Here is a 15,325-nt window from a genome sequence, read left to right as displayed (position 1 = left end):
CTGAATCCAAGTGGGGACATCTGCTGCTGATCATAATCAGGAGCACTGGGGAAATTGACAGGGTGGGTTTTTGTTTGCTACACTGGCTGGGTCTGTCAGCTGCTGTAGCACCTCTGCTCCAGCAGGCAGTGCCCTTCTCAGGGGGAACTGCAGTAGGGAAAGCTTTTTGTTTTAAATTGGATTATGTTCAATGAGGAATGCAATGTAATAATTTCATTTAGGTGGTGTAACATAAGAATTGTAGTTTAATGGCTTAATTTAATTAAACAGTAATGATTGTGTTATTTTGGTGAAAGATAACTAGAAAAAATGTAGTTTTCCAGCACTGTTATTATACTTAATCATTAAATGACTGTGAACTATTGTGATGTATATGTAGTTACATATGCGTGTTCTAGTCAAGCTGCAGTCACCATAGTCCAGTTTTTAGATGCCTGGTGGGAACGTGGCTGAAAGCTGAAGAACAGCAACTCCTTGTGCGTATGAAGTTTAATTTTCAAGAGGGATCTATCAAAATAGTGACAATCAGGATGGCTTTAAAATTTTTATTTTGTTTTTGAACATAGTATTGGGAACACAATCTAAATTGAATATGAACAGAACATGCTAATAATCTTTAAAAATGGAGCAATGATCATTTAACAGATGCATGGCCCTGTATCAAGCACATTGTGAAAGATGGCTACATATTTCTTGTACAGTGCATAAATCACCCTGGGGAGTTCTTTGAGGAGGAACATTTAATTTTTCCAAGTCTTTTGGTGATGTAATATTTTAATAGCTGTTAAAACATATCTACTTATTCATCAGCTGCTTTTTAAAAAACAACATTTACAGCATATCCCAGAATCACTTTCACTTTTCTATTGATCCAATAGACTAGAACTGAAATATATTTGCTCCTTAACACTCTTCTCAAAATTATCCTTTGTGAAGTTAAATATTCTTCAGGTAATATCTGGGTAGTTAAATACTAACCAAACTTTCATGGAGTGTATTTTATATCTCTGTTATACACCCAATTATATTTGTTTTCAATATTTTATACCTGGAAAAATATTTGATATTTTGCAGTATATGACAATGGGCTCCTACAGAAGAAGAGCAGGATATGAACACCATAAATAATAATATATAATAAGAGTACACAATGGTATTGAGCATTTGACAGGTAACAGGCAACAATAGTCATATTTGACAGTGAAGAGCTTATGGAGAAATGGTGTCCACACCCACTTTTGGACACACCGACTGCTGGCATGTGGTCATTGGAAAGTTGGACAAGGGTAAATGTGGTCCTTGGGCCAAAGAAAGTCAGCCTGATGTAGACGATTAACATCACGAAAGGCGAAAACCAATTAGCCTTTCCCCTTCCTCATCTTATTTGAAAATATTAATACTTTGGTATCATAAAAACCCTCATATAAAGACATATTTTTATCGGATTATTATTTGCAGAGTGTTCTAATCCAATGATGGGGGATTAAATGGGTAAGACTCACATACTTAAGATACCGCTCCTTCTGCTCTTTATTTAACTTAATGCATCATGACAGTAAATCCAATTCCATGTTTGGCTTTCCCCCTTTATTTCCAGTTTAGACTTTAAATTCATCAGTTTGAGTCAGGTATTGGGAATATTCTTTAAAAAAATGTGGTTATTACACGCAATAGGTTTCTATAGCAGTTACTATATTTAGTGTTGACCCTATTATCTCTTGCGTTTCAGTATCACTAGGCCATGCCCTATTAAAAATGTTTCCTTTGAACAAACAGTTTTACTGAATGCGTCTAAGCAGACTGCAATTTTAAAATCTCTTATTCCAGTCTTGTATGTTCGGTAGGACTGTCCTGGTCCCTGGAATATATGATTAAAACTATGTATGTGAGACAGGGTTGTTTTCAACATCCTGGGAAATCTAGGATGCTTTTAGTTAGAAGCAGCACTGTCAGCTCCTTGTTTTTTTGTTTATATAGGAAACTGGTACCTGTCTGAGGCCTGGGCCTTCAGTGCAGGGGTAGATTCAGTCTAGATTGCAGCAGTTTGGGGTGTGTCTAAACCTGGAGAATCAAGCACAAATGTTGATCAACTAAGGTGTCTTGTGTTATGTAGTGTAGTTCACCCTGGGCCAACAGGGGGATACTGTATATAGTTTTCACTCAGGTCTGTAGATAGTTTTCACTCAGGTCCGCGGCAGTTATTTTAGGCGGGAACTCTGGGCTGTTGTGGTTACAATGTTGACAGCCGGCTGCCTATAAATACAGGCCGGCTGAGCTGTTCGCGGTCAGTTCTACTCCAGCTTACCATAATAAAGAGCTACTTGAAGAAATCGCTGTGCCGGCTGCTATGTCAACCCACGACTTAACACTGGCGACGAAGGTGGGATGGATGGACATCAGAGCACAGCCAGATGCGGCCAGCCTCTGAACTGAGCTGAATCACTGAGCTGAATCACAGAGCGAAATCACTGAGCGAAATCACTGGGCAGAACCAATTCAGAGCTGACTGTTCTGGCTAGAGCACTGTGTTCCATCCATCGCCCTTCACGCCGGCATCGGAATCATGGCTTCACTTGTGCCTCTACCGCCGTTTGCGCCAGCCTCTGAATCATGGGACTCCTACCTCGCTCGGTTCGACTGCTACCTCCAAGCCAACGAGCTGACAGCAGTATCAAAGGATCGGAAGCGGGGCCTATTCCTCAGCCTCTGTGGGCCTGAGGTGTTTGAGACGGCCCGAGCGTTGGTTGCGCCTGAAGCAGTCCAGGCAACACCATGGGACACGATCCAAGAGAAGCTCCGCAACCACTACGCACCAAAGCCGTCCAAGATTGCTGCCCGCCATGCGTTCTACCACCGGAACCAGGCAGAGGGGGAGTCAATCAACAACTACACCACCGCCCTGCGACAGGCTGCAATGCACTGTGAGTTCCGAGACTTAGACGATGCCCTGATGGATCGAATCGTCTGCGGGGTCTGGGACATCCATCTGCAACGGCGCCTCCTAGCCAAGCCAGACCTCACGCTACAGAAAGCCATTGAGGAGGCTGTGGCCTCAGAAGCTGCTGAACGCTCCGCCCAGGAGATCCGCAAGTCCAGCAGCCCGCGTCTTGCTAGGGAGCCAGTTCCGGTGCATCATGAAGAGGCCAGCAGTGAGGAGGCATCCTCCAGTGAAGACGATGACGTGCACCAGACAAAGCGGGAGCGCAGGAAGTTCCAACAGAAGTCCAAGGGCCAACCGGAATGTGCTGGCTGCGGAGGCAACCATTCCCGTGCCAAGTGTCGATTCAGAGACGCCATCTGTAGGAAGTGTTCCAGAAGGGGCCACATCGCTAAGGTCTGCCGATCGGCTCCGTCTGACACCCCCCCTTCATCAACTCGCAAGTCCAAGTCTTCACTCCAGTCTGCCAAGGAAAGTTGTTTTGCTCTCACCAACTGCCGCTGCCCGTCTGGAACCACGATTGGCCAAACCGGCTTGCCTACGCGACGCAAGCTGAACGTCACGGTGCTCATTGAAGGAGCTCCATGTGACATGGAGATCGACACCAGGTCTGCCCTGTCCATCGTGTCATGGAGCACCATCAAAAGACTGGTACCCAGAGTGTCCAAAAGGCAACTCGACTCTCACCGCGTACACCTGAGAGACTACCAGGGAAACGACATTCCCGTGGTAGGCGTTGGCCGGTTCCGGATCGCCTTCAAGGATTTTTCGGGCCTGCTCCGGTTGGTGGTGGTCGAAGGTCAGCGGCCAAGCCTCCTAGGGCTAGACTGGTTTGATGCCCTCGGCCTGGAAGTCACCGGCATCAACTGCATCTCTAACGCAGAGACTGAGGGTCTGGTCAAAGACTTTGCCGAGGTTTTTGACGGCACCTTGGGCCAATATACAGGTACGCCCATCTCCTTTAGCCTTGATCCACAAGTCGCCCCCATCAAGCTAAAGCCACGCCGGGTTCCCTTTGCTCTCAAGGCTAAGGTGGACGAACAACTGGACAAACTGATCGCCCAAGGAGTTTTGGAGCCGGTTGACCACGCAAAGTGGGAAACCCCCATCGTCACGCCTTTCAAGCCAGATGGGTCGGTGAGAATCTGCGCTGACTACAAGTGCACGATCAACAAGGCACTTCAGCAGCACGCTTATCCGGTTCCTGTTGTCCAACACCTGCTGCATTCCCTGGGTGAGGGTAAGGTCTTCGCTAAGCTGGACCTTGCCCAAGCCTATCAACAACTGCCAGTCGATGATGCCACTGCTGAAGCCCAGACGATCGTCACCCACCGGGGGGCATTCCGTTGCCGCCGGTTGCAGTTCGGGGTGAGTGTGGCTCCTGGCATCTTCCAAAGCCTTATGGAGCGTCTCCTGCAAGGGCTTCCGGGCGTGGTACCATATTTTGATGACGTCTTGGTGTCTGCAGACTCACACCAGCAGCTGTTCGAGCGCCTCCGTGCCGTGCTGACCAGGTTCCAGGAGGCCGGGCTCAAGGTAAAGAGGGAGAAGTGCCAGATCGCTGTTCCACAGGTAGAGTTCCTGGGCTATCTTATCGATGCCTCCGGTCTTCATCCAACCACATCCAAGATCCGCGCTATCCAGCAGGCCCCCACCCCAAAGAACAAAACGGAGTTGCAGGCATTCCTGGGGCTGCTGAACTTTTATAACATGTTCCTGCCCCACAAAGCCACAGTGGCTGAGCCTCTTCACCGACTCCTTAGCACTAAGACGCCTTGGGCCTGGGGTCATCGGGAGACGGCGGCCTTCAACGCGGTCAAGGCTCTCCTTTCTTCAGACAGTGTGCTGGTACTTGCATCGGAGTTCCAGCCCTTCGCAACCAGACAACATGAACTCTCAGCTCATCGCGGCTGCCTGCTGTGGGGAGACCGCGTCGTGATTCCCCAGGGACTCCGTCAGTGCGTCCTGGAGGCTCTGCACGTTGGCCACCCGGGAATTGTCAAAAGGAAGGCGTTGGCTCGGTGTTACGTCTGGTGGCCTAATATGGACGATGCCATCACTGCCTGGGTGTCCGCCTGTCAAGCGTGCCAGGAGTCGAGGCCTGCACCACCGGCAGCTAAGGGACACACCTGGGAGACGCCAAAGACACCCTGGTCGAGGGTGCACATCGATCTGGCTGGCCCCTTTCACGGCCGGACCTTTATGGTAGTGGTGGACGCCTATTCCAAATGGCTGGAGGTCGCCCTGATGCCCTCCACCACTACCGAAGCTGTCATCCGGGTGCTGCGAGGCCTGTTTGCAACGCATGGGTGTCCTGATGTCCTTGTCTCTGACAACGGACCGCAGTTCACGTCAGGCACGTTTGAGCGGTATCTTTTGGGACTGGGCATCCGCCATGCCCTAACGGCACCCTTTCATCCATCCAGCAACGGGCAAGCGGAAAGAATGGTGCGCTCGACAAAAGAGGCACTGGCGCGCCTGGACCGGGGAGACTGGCATGAGCGGGTCGCCGAATACTTGTTCGTGCAACACATCACCCCTCATGCGGCCACAGGGAGGAGTCCTGCTGAACTGCTTATGGGCCGCCGCCTCAGGTCACCGCTCGACCGGCTACACCCAGACTTTGCCGTGGCTGAACCCCCAGGCTGTGCCAACGCACCACGGTCATTTGTCCCAGGAAACCAGGTCTTTGCCCGGAACTATGTGGGGGACATCCCTTGGGTGCCAGCCACAGTAGTGGGAGTCACTGGACCTCGCTCGTACCAGGTGGCACTCGAAGACGGACGCTTGTGGCGACGGCACATAGACCAGCTTAGGCGCAGGGTTGGGGACTTGGACACTACCGAGGTGCCCCCAACTGCGCTTGCGGCTCCAGAAGAGACACGTACAGATGGCGAGGCCCCACCTACACCTCCCTCGCAAACTGCCAGCGTGGAGCCGAACCAAGCCGTTTCAGAACAGACTCAGACCACTCCACTTGCGGAGGCTCCACCCACAGCAGCGGATCCAGGGGAGTTGGTTCCAACGCCACCTAGGGTCGCACCACAGCCTCAGCGAGAACTGTGTGGCCCTCCGGACTTGGCTACCAGTCCCCGGCGGTCTGGCAGAGTTTCCAAGCGCCCAACTTATTTAAAGGAATATGTTGTTGGACAGGTATCACTGTTGGTCTAAGTATGGGAAATGTAACCGATATGCTTTTGTGCTTAATTGAACCATTACGTGTAGTGCTGTATATAAGGAAACCATTACGATTGTAACTAACGCCTTATCTCGGTGGGGAGGGGTGTTATGTAGTGTAGTTCACCCTGGGCCAACAGGGGGATACTGTATATAGTTTTCACTCAGGTCTGTAGATAGTTTTCACTCAGGTCCGCGGCAGTTATTTTAGGCGGGAACTCTGGGCTGTTGTGGTTACAATGTTGACAGCCGGCTGCCTATAAATACAGGCCGGCTGAGCTGTTCGCGGTCAGTTCTACTCCAGCTTACCATAATAAAGAGCTACTTGAAGAAATCGCTGTGCCGGCTGCTATGTCAACCCACGACTTAACATCTTGTTTCAAAATAAAAACAAAATGGGGAGGGAGGGGGTAAGCAGTATTGTTCTGCAACTGGACAAAAGCAAAGAATAATACAGATACATCATCCCCCCCCCCGTTAGCTGACATTCACATTCAAGCTTGCATTTGGGTGGTGGTCTGCTGGGTTTACCGGCCTGGTTTTGCTTTCCTTGCTATTGTATCTCTTGGGACTCTTTCGTACCTGTTTTAATCCTGAGTCTTGAATGCCTCCCCGTCTGAACTCCAGAATTATTTCTGCTTCAACTGCCTCAAGTTTTGTTGTTTCTTTTGAGGATGGTGTTTCTGTAACCCTTCAAGAAATGACAGGCCCAAGGAGGCTAGCATCTACAAGGAGAGGAGAGAGATAATATATTAGTTCCAGTTTAGGCTAGGAAAAGTGGGCCTGGATGACTCCAGGGAAAACTCTGAAGGGTAGCAAAAAGCAGTAGAATAATGTTCCCAGATACTTGTCCTACCACTTTACACTGCCCCACATTTTTCACTCACAGTCTATTTGAGACGCATCACTCACTTTGTACTCGATCATGTCCTCCAACCCAGCAAAAAACAGAAGCGACCATTGCAGACCTGGCCACCACAATGCCACCTCTGCCTAAGCAGACCCGCATGGTAAGAAGGTGTAGCAGTAAGATTCCCCCCCCCCCCTTTATCTTTGACAGGAAGAGAAAACTAGTTTAGTAGGCCCAGGTTGGAACATTATGCCTAATCAAGTCCAGCTCTGTCTGCCAATAACATTTTAGGGACACAAAATACCTCAAATAAAAGCTCATCCTCTAAAAATCAAACAAGCATTGCTCCCAGGTTCACCAGAAAGGGCTGGCCTTGCAGGGACAACACTTTCTAGAGGAGGTTTCAGAAAAAGGGCATTTTGAAGGCCGGATTCCTAATGCAACTGTGGAGAATTTGGGAGAGATTTTGGACTACAGGGCTGTCATTTAACCCTGTGTATCATTGTTTTGTTTCCCCTCCAAAACAAACGCCCACATTTAAACCAAAACATTATTTTGAAACAGCCAGCCAGGCTTGTGACTGATTCTTCTGTGAGAACAGCTAGACACCAAAACCTGGCTCTCCTTGTTGCCAGGGTCAAATAGCAGCTAACATGACAGAACTTGTGTTGGGCTCCATTCCTGGAAATCTGCAACTAGTTTATGGGTCATAGTGCCATTACCACATCCTTGGCATGGATTTAGACTCTCTACCCGTGACTGCCTACTACATCAGATTATGATCTCCAAATATATTGTATGTAACAAATCACTTTTATTACTGTGAAGAGAATGGTGTGATAACATGACAGCTTGTTTACCGTGACTCCTAAGGAGTAGAAGCCAGCATGATTCCTAGGTCAGAGAGTATCACTCTTTATGTTAGTAAAGAACTGTGAATGATTCGCTTTGATATTTTATTTATTACATGTTTATCCTGCCTTTCCTCCAATAAGCACAGGGGGTACTTGGTTCTCCCTGCCTCGTGGCCATTTTATCCTCATGGCAAAGTGAGGTAGACGAGGCTGAAAGAGAGTGATTGGTCTAAGGTGACCTGGTGAGTTTCATGGCCAAGTGGGGATTTGAATTTGGCTCTCCCCAAGCTGAGGGCAATGTTTTCCCGAACTTGAGGAGAAAATATAATCCTCAGTATTTTGCTGTTTATATGGTTTTGAAAATTGTGTATACTGTATATTATTAAACTCTTTTAAATTATCTTTTATGGAGAGCTAATTAATGTGTTTATAATATTTTGTTTGTGGCTTTTGTCTTTGTTTGTTGTGAACTGTTTTGAATATACTGTATACAAAAAGCAGTGTACAAATAATGTGCCTGTGACTGACAAGAGTGATTCTTATGGGATAGGGACAGCATTTTCTTCATCAAACAAGTGAAGCCAGATGAGCAATTTCCACCAAAAGAAGACTAATTTGTTCCCCACAAGAGCATTATAAAAACCTTATCTGGTGAAAGAGTCCTCTTCTGTGCCTAATATACATCTAGTTGTAACATTTTAATTTGTGGGATTCATTATCGTATATTTGTCAGAGTACAAGTTCTAACATTTTTGTCAAAATAGTTCAAAATATCCCTGGGGATGTTCAATTGAACATCATCTTTTGCTGTTGCTCTCAAGTCCAGTTTGCAGGCTTCCCATAGACATCTCCTCAGCTGCTGTAAAAACAGGATGCTGGACTAGATGATCCAGCGGGCTTGTCTTATGTTTTAGAAGTGGATCTTTGGCTTGTCAAGAGTCAGTCTTTTGACTGTTACATTGAAGATCTGTATTGACAAAAACTTTTCTATGGATTTAACCAGATGAAACTACGTGAATAATCCCAAAAGCCATTCTCATTGGATACAAAATGTTATTAGCACGGGTCCAAAGTGATCAATTATATCAGGGTAAGCCAGATGGTTGGACCACAGTTCCCATCATCCCTGGCCTTTGGCCATGATGGTTGGGGCTGATTGGACTTGTGGTTGAACAACATCTAGAGAATATCATGTTGATGCCCTTTATTGTTTTTGCAGCATTCTCCAGTCAAGTATTGGGTGGGGGGGGGAGTTATTTGTATAATTTTAGCATTATTCTAGGGGTCCATCTCTGTGAAGTTGATAAGATATTTGAAGATATAAGATATATGAAATGGAATTCTTGTTTAGTAGCTGATTTCTTTGCTTCTTATTTCCCAGCAATCACTGTAGAATTCATTTGACGGTTGTTGAATTTCTGCTGTAACAAAAATCTTGGCCCAAGCACCTTGGCCACAATCCAATGATGGACTTAAGACCAATGAAATTAGAAAGCTTAAGTGTGCCTTTCTTTCAGTTGAGTTTTGGCTTTCGTTGTAAATGAAAGGTCACAGATGGGACATAGTTGAAAGGGACACACAAAAAATCACACTGTACTTGCCTTGTCAAATATAGTACAAGCAGTTGCAGTCTTCAAATAATTTGGTTCTCTACTAAAATCTGCTCACTAACAGGATTTATGAAGTCCAATACACTTGGGCTGTCATGAAGAAAACCATGTAAATTATTATGTTAGTTGACTCAAACTTTCCAAGCCAACCTTAGAATCATATCCCATATTTATGAACATTATTTGATATATAGCAAGCAATAACAATGGGTTGTAGGCTTGTTAATAGGTTGTGAGGGTTTGATAAAACCAAGCCCTTAGTCTGCTTTGCAGACTGGTGCTGTGTAGCTGTAAACAATAAATATTTGGGAAGGTAACTAAACACATCCTTAGCTTGAATGAATCCAAAACATTTGACTGCTGAGACTACAGTCCTTAATGCTTTACTAGAAAGTAAAGTCCATTGAACACAGTGGAACTTGCTTACAAATAAATTTATCTGAGACCAAGCAGCTGATGATTGACAAAAATCCTAAACACAGGAAGTTGCTACACACACACACACTCAGCATGTGTGTACCCCAGCTGAGCTGGGATGAGGTAGTTATGGTGGTGTAGCTCAGCTGAGCTGATAACAGCCAGCTGAGCCAGAGATTCATTGAATCCAAAATTGCCTATCCCTGTGATTCTGAGCTCAGAATTGCTCCCTGAGGCTCCAATATGTAATTTTCAAAATATTTTCTGGCAAACTATGCAAACTTTATCTAAGATACAGTGAAATACTTGAATTTAAGATGATTTAGTCCCACTGAGATCAATGGAACTAAATCCATCTTCTTTTACTTGATTAGATTATAGCCTGATCTGTAATTCTGAATCGTAAGTATGTATGCTGTTTTATGTAGGAGGCTAGGAGCTATTGGAATACAAATGGGTTTATTAACCACCATTTCCATCTCTGACTCCTTTTTGAATTTTCTTTTAAAAGTCAACTTTTCCTTTCATTAATTGATTAATTTCCTTAACTGAATCTCACTCAGTTTGGTACTTAATTTGATGTGACAAATTCATTGTTTTCCCTAAAATTTCTGCATGGTGAATATTCTCTTGAATATATTCCCATATAACAGGAGCTGTGTTTGAATGCCTTTTGGATAATAATTGAGGACAGGCGGAGTCTCAGATTTCACCATACGAGGGCATGTTTTTGTGCACAGAAAAAGTACCTTTGGTGATACTTTTAGACCAGATCTTCCTAAGAACAGGTTTCAAACATTCTGCAATATTGAACTCTTACAAAGCCTTTTTTAGATGTTTATTTATAACTTTCATTTATTTATTTAGAACTACTGTGATCAACATTACACTGGAAGGTCCCAGGGCAGTGATGCGTTCATATTAAAATGAAATAATGGTACATTAAAGAGAACATTACATTGTCAAAATAATTCATCATAAACATCACAAAGCAGGAAAACCATCAAGCAGTAAAGGTTTATCCTCCTTTTCCTGGTACCTTAGTTGGGATTTACCCCACCTACTCATATTCTTTAAATAATACACCATCACACTCAGAATATTGGAAGTGTTTAAAAAATATCTCACATCCAAGAGCATTTCTATTCCTTAGTATCCACAATGCTCAGTCTGAAAGCTTTGTTAAATTGGTTTTACATTCTTCCACATTTCAAAAATCTGCATTTTATTCTGCCATTTTTCTCATTTGATTACAGTAACACGCTAGCAACACAGCCAAATCATGACCAGCATGTTCCATAAGATATTCAGATGTCACAGCTACAGATGGACTATTGTTTGTGGCACCTCCAGACCTTCTCCTTTTGTGTTCCTGAAAGAGGGTGTGTTAGAATCACGTATAACATGAGTACTACTTAAAAAAATACTTTTGCCTCACAACTTCTTGGACACTTAACGGATGGTCCGCAGGCCATTCTTTATCACCACGAGATCTAATTCCCCACATGGTAGCCTTTTGTTGTCTCTCCAGTGGCATTTCTGGGCAAGTTTGACTTAAACTACTATAATTCCAGGGACAGCCTGTTTCCAGGAGTGATTAGAGTGGCAGTATTTCGGGTCACAGACTGCACATTATTTTCCAGGCAGATTACTCTACCAGCCTAGAGCCTTTCTGCTGGCTCCTGCCAGCAGGGGACTAACCACCAGCATTTCCACCCATCTGCTTGGCAGGTGGAAGTGGAAGGTCTATGCCAGCAGAGTGTTGCTGGTGTTACTCTGCAGAGGAAGGGTGGTGGAGACCCATAAAACTGGGCAGAGGGACATCTTAGCTCAATCCATACCCACTCAACCCAACACAATGGAGGGTTTGGATTGCTCTGCCAGTTTGGATTGCAAGTCAAAATGATCAATGAAATGTACCAATTCTATACAAACACCTGGAGGAAAAGTGGGAAGATCCCATTTTGTGGAGCTGCTGCTTGAAATATGGAGCAGCAAGCAACCCCAATTTATTTGTAAGTGATGTTCATTGTTTTACATGTATAACTTTTAAATTTTCAAATTTCTTTCAATTAAAAATAAACATTTTACAAACTTATTGATATCCAAGGACTTCACTTTCCATGGTTCATTTTATATATCTTCCATTCCTGCATATTTTACTATAACTATTCAAGTCAGTTTTCCATTTTTACACCATTCAAACATTAATTACACTGTTGAATCTATCTTAATGCCGCCAGCGTTTTCAGTTGTGTCCAATTATTTTCCATATATTCAATAAATGTTTCCCATGCTTCTTTAAATATGGTATATGTCCTTCTGGTTCTCTTATACTATGTGTTAAACCTGCAAGTTCTGCATATTCTAACAACTTAAGTTGCCAATCCTCTTTGTCTGGGACCTCACTCATTTTCCATTTTTGGGCTAACAAAACACAGGCCACTGTTCCTGCATAAATGAATAAGCTTTTCTGACACCTAGGAATTCTCAATAAAAAGGACTCTGGTCTTTTGGGGAAGGTAATTTAAATGTTTTTTTCCAACTCATTATAAAGAATTTCCCAATATTCTTTTACCTTTTTACATGTCCACCACATATCGAAAAGGTCCCCCACCCTTTCTATACAATAAATGATGTTCACATTGTTGGTTCCTTATGCCCCTTTCCACCACTTTCCACATCTGTTTTTCGATGGTAAAGCTTCTATGAGCTGGAGCGTCCATTCTCTTAAAAGCAGCTATTAATGTCCACTTTCTATCCTGCATCAACAACCTTTCGAATAGTGCAAAAGAGGCTTAGAGGTACTTGTAATGCCACGGGTGTATGTGCATTATCAGACAATGATGGTGGAAAGTGAATTCGACCATTGTCCCACCCATTCAACACGCTACCCGACAAGCTCTCTTTCCGTCCATGAAAAATTACGCTATAATAAATTTAAGCTGCCACTTGCCTTTGTGGCATCCAAGTAATATAACCTTTGGAAAATACTTGCTTTTTGTGCCAGTCCCACGTGTAATTCCCCCCTGCTTTGGATTAGTTACTCCTTCTTTATTACAACACAGAATCTGGGGTACCTCAACGACTAATGCATCTTATTATGGCATCAGCTTTTGTGGACTTGAGTGGCTCTGTCCAGGAAAGCATATGCTAGAATAAAAATGCATTTCAGGTGTCCCAAGGCTGTTTGTCGGCTTCCCCTGCTGCAACTAAGAGGCGACATTATTTATTAGAGGCTTTACCTGGTGCCATTTGCTTTTGATCATCCCTCCTTCCCTATTCCTCTATTAACCCATCGTCCCCACTCAAGACCCCTGGCTAATGACTTCTCTCACTTTCTCCCCTTGCCTCCTCTGTCGGGTAATCCATCACCTCCTCCCTCTTAATTAGCACCCGCCTCCTCCCTGCCTCGCGCCTCTTATCGACCGACACGCCACTCCTTTAATTGCTGGAGGAGGAAGAAAGAAAGAGAGAGAGAGAGGGACCAGTAAGGGGAATCTCCGCGTGGCGCGTCGCCTGCCTGCTTTGACTGTTTGCAGGAGGTGGAAGCAGCGGCGGCAGCGGCAGACAACGAGGAGGAGGCGCGCTCCTGGGCCCTGGCGCGCACTCCCGCCACCGCTCCTCCCGGGGGCGCGCACGTGGTCCCCCGGCCGCGCGCCCGATGGTCTCTGCCCTAATGCGGGAGTCTGAGCGAGAAGGCGCTGCAGAAGGATGGGAGCTGTGCGGGGAGGAGGCGGCGGCGGCGGGGGCACCGGCGGAGAGGTCTTGTAGCCCGGCGGCGGGTGCGGAGCAGCAGCGAAGAGTATCTGGGCGGCGATGAGGCAGCTGTGAGCCTGGCCTTGCCGGCAGGGAAACAGGCAGGGGACTCAGCCCGGGCGGCGGCGGCGGCTGGCCAGGTAAGGCGGCCGCGCTTTCTCCACGGAGGTGGCTGCATCGGGCAGCTGCGGCCCCAGGCGGGGAGATCGATGGAGGCATCTTTCGCATCCGCGGCTTAGGGCATCAGGAGGTGGCGGCTCCGGTCATGCAGCAGCTAAGCAAGCAGGGAGAGAGCCAGGAAAGGGATGCAGCTTCCACCTTCGCCCTACCAAACGTCCTGATCTCCTGTCCTGGCTCCACCAGCTCATCCCCCCCCCCAGCACACACCTCGCCCCACTGCAGACCCCAAAGGCTCTTCTTGGCCTCCGCTGCTGGTCTTACTGCAGACCCGTGTCTTGCCTGTCATGCATTGGCTGTGCACTTTGCCAAGCAGTTTCTGCTCCTCATGAGCCCCCTTGCCCCTCAGCAGGGCATCTGGAGTTGCTTTGGAGGGGGGGGGTATACTCTTGAGGCGGCTACAAGCTCCAGTATCCTGCTACTGCGGGTAAAGGAGAGAATGATGTGACCCAGCCTCTTGAAATTTGGCCTGCTTTCTATTGGGTGGGGGAGATGTTTGACATTTCTGGCTGATTTATTTATTTTTTGCTGGCAAGGAGGCCGGGAAGAGACATCCCAAAACCCTCAGACATGAGGAAGCTCTGTGTAATTCAGCTTCCTGTCATATATGAAGAATTGTTGTCTGATGCTCAGTAGGCCTTGATGCTGTGACTTTTCCAGGTAGGAAGACCCTTGGAATACAGATGCAGATGTCTCCCTTTCAGGACCAAGCTGCAGATGCATTGAATGGCCATTCTTCCTCTTTTTGTTCTGTCTTGGGTCTTTCAGTTCACTTTGATTTAAAGCAACAAAAATGGAGAACTGACTAAAATGTTTTGGATACACGACAGCTAATAGATGCTCAGTCTAGAACTCTCAACTAGCATCCCCCTTTCCTACCTACTCAGAAGCATCAAGGCCAGTGTTTGATGCAATTTCTTTCTTTTCAATTTTGCCTATGTATCTACAGGCTCAGGTGTGGTACAGATAGCAGTGACGTGTTTATGTGTTGGTTGCTTGAGAGATCTTGCATGCACAGTTGGAAAACAAGCAAGAACCTCAAGCCCCATAATTCTGGACCTAAAGGGGCCCCTGGGGATTCATGGAAACCTACGGTATCCCTTTGCCTGTCAGATGGCTTTAAAAATGGGAGGGCAGAACATCTTTCTGGAGCATCTGGTACTCATTTCTGATAGGAATAGGATGCTAGAATACAGGGATTTGCTCTGGTGTGGCAGCTACAACAATATTTTCTGGGGTGGGGTGAGGCAAATATATGCTGTGTATTAAAAGCCATGTTCATCATGAGCTGTTAGGATCAGAGTTGTGGACATATTTTAAAAGAAGTGAGCTTTGCATAGGCAATTTGAGTCAGCCTAGTTGGTATTGATCAAGGAGGTGAAAGTGCTGAATCATTTGTACTTTTTCTTCTCCCAGCATGTTAGGCTCTTCAGTCCCATTATCGTCTTCAGGAAGTGCAAGATCTAGTTGCTGAATTATCAGCATTCAGCATCTTCTTTCACTTTAACCAGTACTGGCATGGTGTGGGAATCCTTTGGACCCC

General features: G+C 46.0%; 1 protein-coding gene and 1 long non-coding RNA gene across 9 annotated transcripts in view; one reads left to right on the top strand and one right to left on the bottom strand.

Moving 5' to 3' along the window:
- Positions 1–248: 248 nt before the first annotated feature.
- Positions 249–8,138, bottom strand: LOC310709451. 3 transcript variants are annotated; one of them, XR_014527521.1, is made up of 4 exons: positions 7,028–7,221; positions 6,698–6,840; positions 1,989–2,061; positions 249–507 (listed from the first exon to the last, which is right to left on the bottom strand). It is a non-coding gene; the product is annotated as an uncharacterized lncRNA (long non-coding RNA). The 3 variants fall into 3 exon arrangements; XR_014527520.1 differs by lacking the exons at positions 249–507; positions 7,028–7,221 and adding an exon at positions 7,933–8,138 and having other exon boundaries at positions 602–2,061; XR_014527522.1 differs by lacking the exon at positions 249–507 and having other exon boundaries at positions 602–2,061.
- A 4,852-nt stretch (positions 8,139–12,990) lies between these two features.
- NFASC (neurofascin) overlaps positions 12,991–15,325 on the top strand; it is a 176,394-nt gene continuing 174,059 nt past the window's right edge. For 5 of the 6 annotated variants that reach the window (XM_083508758.1, XM_083508770.1, XM_083508761.1 and 2 more), the window contains exon 1: positions 12,991–13,745. The gene's annotated coding sequence lies outside the window, so the exon portion shown is untranslated. The remainder of the gene's footprint in view (positions 13,746–15,325) is intronic. The other variant, XM_083508767.1, reaches the window with a different exon arrangement.

This window comes from Podarcis liolepis (assembly GCF_965112155.1).
Source record: "Podarcis liolepis genome assembly, chromosome: 6".
Lineage (NCBI taxonomy): Eukaryota > Metazoa > Chordata > Lepidosauria > Squamata > Lacertidae > Podarcis > Podarcis liolepis.
Note: the sequence above shows the minus strand (reverse complement) of the source record. Positions and strands in the feature narration are given on the sequence as shown.